The sequence below is a fragment of the Glycine soja genome, chromosome 5, assembly GCF_004193775.1.
Source record: "Glycine soja cultivar W05 chromosome 5, ASM419377v2, whole genome shotgun sequence".
In the NCBI taxonomy this organism is placed as follows: Eukaryota; Viridiplantae; Streptophyta; class Magnoliopsida; order Fabales; family Fabaceae; genus Glycine; species Glycine soja.
Window position 1 is genome coordinate 33756409 of NC_041006.1, and position 5885 is coordinate 33762293.

The 5885-nt window shown below is 31.2% G+C and overlaps 1 pseudogene; it reads left to right on the forward strand.

The window, feature by feature from the left end:
- Positions 1 to 289: 289 nt before the first annotated feature.
- Positions 290 to 3487, forward strand: LOC114411607 (annotated as a pseudogene).
- The last annotated feature ends 2398 nt before the right edge of the window (positions 3488 to 5885 follow it).

Sequence of the window (5885 nt, forward strand, 5' to 3'; positions counted from 1 at the left end):
TCATGTATATATATGAACTATAACAACGGATCCTCATTAACCAGGAAGTCAAGATCCGCATTTCATTGCATAAGCATGAAATGCGACTTTGGTCATACTTCCGTTACGTTGAAGTTTTTCTGTGTAGAAATTGTAGAATAATCTCTCTAGTTTGGCACAATAAGGTACGCGTTGATAAATGTAGTGTCTACACTTATTGATCTTAATTGAAACATTTAAATTCCGACTACTACAAATTTGCGATTTCTCATTTCTCAACTCTCATGCATAACACCCCCCATTAATAAAAATGATGCCTCTAAACCTATATTTTACCGTTGTTGCCATATCGCTCTTATTTTCATTTATATCATCAGCAGATACTCATGGAAACTTTGTTCAATGTCTTCACAATTATCCCCATAATAAGAATGCACCCTCAATCTCCAAGGTTGTTTACACCCAAACCAACTCCTCATACTCCTCTATACTAGATTTTTCAATTCAGAATCCTAGGTTCTCCAACGCACTACTACATCGCTGGTTCCAAAAATGATGTTATTTTAGAAGTAATGGCATTTTAGTAAATAAGTGATTTATTTTAACAACATTTTTGCAAGAAATGACGTTATTATAACAACGTTGGATTTTCCAATTGTGGGTTATTATTTGTCTGTTGGGACAGAGGGTGTTCTTATTATGCTGTTTAATTTATTATTGTTGAAAAAGCATGATGAAGCTGGCTGAAAGAATGGTGATAAGCTTTTGTGCTGGAGTGAGTGCTTCCACTGCTCACACATGGACAACACTCTCAGGGACAGGTGCTAATGATGTAAGGGTTATGACTTCCTGTTCCTCCTAAACGAGTCTTTGACTTCCTCCGTGATAAAAACTCTAGGAATGAGGTATGTGCAAAAATTCCAAAAAGCTAAGTTTAATAACGTTTTAGTGTGAATTATTGTGTGTTCATAGACCCATTATTAATTAATAGACAACCTCATTTGGTAATCTTGCTTACTTGGTGGATTTATTATTATGATTTGACTTGCCTATAGTTGCTGAAATCTATTATGCTTACTAAGTTGCCTGATCATGTCTTTGTTGCATTGCTCTCCAAGTTCATTTTGGTTGGCTTTATAACACGCTTGGATTTTAAGTATTGCATAATTTTTCATTTTGATGAAATGCATTTTAGATACGTGTTTAATGATTGTCCTTTTTTTTTGTTCCCTGCAGGTGCTTTGGTTTTACCCATTATACGTGTTTAGCATAGTTCTTAGCACAATTTGGCAATTAGCATATTTTTGCTTTACACTACTAAAATAGAAGCTAAAATAGAAGCTAATTGCGCAATCTTATTTCAAAGTTTCCTATTACTACTTCATTCTTAATTACATAAATGTACGGGTCTTCATTCTTGTGTAAAAGAACATAAATGAACACCTCTTCATTATTTCCTATTACTACTTCCACCAATTAAAAACAAGTTTCCTTTACTAGTTTTTTCTTAATTACATAATTATTATTTTATTTTTAATTTGTTTCTATTAACACATGGACAAAATTTTGAAAATTAATAAGATAATGATCTTTTTTATATTATTAATTAACCACATCTGTAGAAGATTATTAATATTGAAAATATAAAAAATGATCATTAATTAATCAATTTTTAATTATAGGTTATTAAATAGTTAACATCGTTTCTTAACTGAATACCGATGTCGAAAAGTGTTATTTTACATCGTTTTTTATGATAACACTAATGTAAAAGGTCTACCTTCTACATCGTTTCTTAAATGAGCACCGATGTTAAAAAGCGCTATTTTATATTGTTTCTTATGATAACACTGATGTAGAACGTTTAACTTCTACATCGTTTCTTAACTGACCAACGATGTGAAAAAATGTTATTTTACATCGTTTTTTATTATAGCACCGATGTAGAAGATTTAACTTCTACATCTATTGGTACGTTAGGCCTGATGTAAAAAATGTTGACTTTCTACTACAACGGTTGGAGGATCGATGTTGAAACTTTTAACTTTCAACAACATTCTATTCAACATGGGTTGACCACCGATGTTAAATGTCGATTTCCCTTGTGTTGAAACTTTCTTTTCTAGTAGTGACGCTAGCTCAAAACCCCTTGTCATTGTGACACCACTGGTTGTTTCCCACATTCAAGCCACCATAATCTGCTCCCAACGCCATGGTTTACAGATTCGAACCCGAAGCGGAGGCCACGATTATGAGGGTCTCTCCTACGTTGCCAAGTTTCCATTTGTACTCATTGACCTCATAAACCTTCGAGAAATCAAAGTGAATGTGGAAAACAAAACTGCATGGGTTCAAGCTGGTGCAACTATTGGTGAACTTTACTACAAGATTAACGAAAAAAGCCCCAACACTTGGATTACCAGCAGGTGTGTGGCCCACTATGGGCACTGGTGGTCACTTCAGTGGCGGTGGCTATGGATTTTTGATGCATAAGTATGGTCTTGCCGCTGATAATGTAATTGATGCTCACATAGTTGACGTGAAAGGTAACCTTCTTGACAGAAAATCAATGGGTGAGGATCGGTTGTGGGCCATCAGAGGAGGTGGGGGAGCAAGCTTTGGAGTCATTGTGGCTTGGAATGTAAAACTAGTTCCAGTTCCATCAACTGTGACAGTGTTCAATGTTCCAAGGACATTGCAGCAGAATGCAACAGAGATTATTCATAAGTGGCAGCTTGTCGCAAATAAACTTGGCAATGGCATAATGATTAGGGTAAACTTGGTAAGGGTAAGTTCAAGTCAAAATGGGAAACCAACAGTGCTAGCTATATTTGAGTCCATGTAATTTGGAGGTGTGGATCAACTCATTCCCTTGATGCAAAAGAGCTTCCCAGAGTTGGGTTTGGTCAGAGAAGATTGTACTGAAATGAGTTGGATAGATTCAATTCTCTATATGGCTCGATGTACAAATGGTCAACCCCGTGAAGCTTTGATGAATAGAACTGGATGTGGTTTGCCATTCTTCAAAGCAAAATCTGATTATGTGAGAGATCCGATTCCTGAAGTTGGGTTAAAAGGGTTATGGCTATTGTTTTATGAAGATGAGGCTCAAGGTGCTATTATTCAGTTCACTCCTTATGGAGGTAAGATGTATGAGATTTCAGAATCAGAAATTCCATTCCCTCACAGATCTGGAAACATATTCCATATTAATTACTTGGTAGTTATATGGAAAGAGGAAGGGAATGAGGCAGAACAAAGGCACATCAACCGGATTCGAAGAATGTACAGTTATATGGAAACTTATGTTTCAAAGTCTCCTAGGGCTTCATATTTGAATTATAGAGACCTTGACACTGGGTAAATAACAATGGCTACACTAGCTACAAGAAGCCAGCATTTGAATAACTTCAAGAGGTTGGCAAAAGTGAAGACCAAGGTTGATCCTCTAAACTTCTTCAGAAACGAACAGAGCATACCTCCTCTCGTATCAAAGGGGCGAAAATAGCTGGAATTCCTTGAGGTAGTGTGCTTGTTTAGGTAACTCCAGGTGGATCCCAACGTTAACAACTTAACATTATCTTACTGAAACTGCTCTCAAAATTCATATACGAGAATAAAAAGAGCTAATTACCTATGCCAGCCATTCATTTAAGAACAGGAAGACTTTCATTGGATGTATGTGAGCGCATGCATGAGGAGGGAAAGGAAAGTGAAGCAATGGCTGTAACCGGACGTAACCGAAGGAATTCAAAGATTATAAAGAAGCTATTAGAATTTGAAAATGTAAGTCTGGAAACTTGTTTTTTATTTCACAAAGTTTGGCCTATAATGCGTGAGTTTATCCTATCAATTAATTCCAATTAAGGTAAAAGAGAAACGAAAAAAATGCTTTCATTGATAAAAATAAAATTTTACTTTTTTTTATTCGTGGTTATTTATAGTTCAATTGATTGACTTTAGATGAAATTTTTCCTTCAATATTAAATGTGAGGATTACTTAATTTATACACTTAATTTAGAGTTAGTTTGACAGTTGTGTGTGGAATGAGATAAAGGTCAAATTAAGAAGAAAAAAAGTTATTTTTTTTATAAAAATATATCTTTAAAATTTATTGTTTTTCCTACAAATGCTTCTACTTAGTATTAAATAGAGTAAATGTTAGATATTTTTTATATTTTGAAGATTGCCGTGGAGCTGGTTTAATTTTGAAATAAAAACATCATTTGGTGTGCTGGTGTTGGTATATATGGCTAGAAATTTTTTATCCAGCTAATGGATAGTGCATGCATGTTAACCGGGGTTGTCTAGAAGTTGTGACGTTTTAGGCAAATTTTACACTTGAGTTTCATGTTAATATAATTTATCAATTTTCATTTTATTCTTCTAATAATTCAATCTACATTCTTTTAAAAGTTTAATAATCAAGCAATTCCATGTTAATTCATTCATTATTATCTTGCAACACAGTTAATTTCAGAATGAATAAAAAATATATATTTGTCAAACACTTCTCTTAAAAATGACAAGTTACGAATATTATTAATAATATTTCATAAACATTATGTTTACTCAAAAATAAATAATTATTAATATAGTTGGATAGTTTTAATAAGACATTAATTTCTTTTTGTTAGTATTTCTTCCACTGACTTCAATTTAGGAAAAAAATTAAGACTACTAGTATAGATTAATGTTCACAAAAGAAAATTATTTCAAGATTTAATTAATATAATTTTATAATTCATTCTCTTTAAAATTTGTGATTATTGGGATTCAAATAAAAAATTTCTCAGTGATTTCATATTTTAAATTTTGTTCAAATGAGATATGAATAAAAGAAAGAAAATGGACTGAATGTGGATACAAAATAATCAAAACTAAAATAATTCATTTTAATAAGAATAAAAAAATAATATTTTTTAAATGAATATGTGTGATTTATCACTATCATTGTCATCAAAATATTTTTTATGGATCGTAGTATTTTTATTAAATTTATTCTTTATATACTCATTTCACTGTCAGTTTTTTGTTTGAATTCAAAACAAATATTGAAACTATTTTTTCTTATAACTTTTTAAAGGAGTAATAGAATTTTTCAAATAATTTTCAACAATATCTATGATACATACATATATTTAAACTGTATCATATTTCTAACAAATTAACTATAAGTAATATAATAAAATTTAATACTTAACAATTAAAATTAAAATTAAATTTTATAAAATTATATTTAAAAAATTAAGAATTTAAATGGTCCCTAAGGCGACTGTCTCTTTTATAACCTATGGTAATATTCGTAATTATTCAAGTAAATAACTCAACACTTATTATTAATGGTAAACGCTATTTTTAATAACTAAAAATTTTTTAGGAACCAAAAATTCAAAATTCCCATATTTGAGGATTAAAATTTTAATTAACTTTAAATTTTAAGTATTAATATGTGGTTTACCGCACGGGCATTTAACGTGTTTTTTATATCAATATTATTGTCTGTGCTCAAACAGTCACACTCCTCATGATCTTGTTATATATTTCCGTGTCTGTCCCTGTCTTCCTAGCTCCGCAGGAAACCCTCAAATATACATTTCTTAAAGGTTGGTGGGAGCCCAAAATCCACGACTATAGAATTTTATTAATGCTATATACTACAGGATGTCAAATGAAAATTAACCATGGAGGCCTTAAATAAATATGTAGTTTATCTTTAATAAATATTTGATTATTTTTTTTTAATAAATTTTTATTTTACTTAAATTCTTAACAAAATAATAATTTTATTTTTTACCTTTAACACTTTTTTATTCACTTGAAACTCTTATCTTTAAAGTTTAAGGGTTAAGTATACATGCTACCTTTAGATACTATTTGGTTTAGTTATTTTCTGTTTTTATTG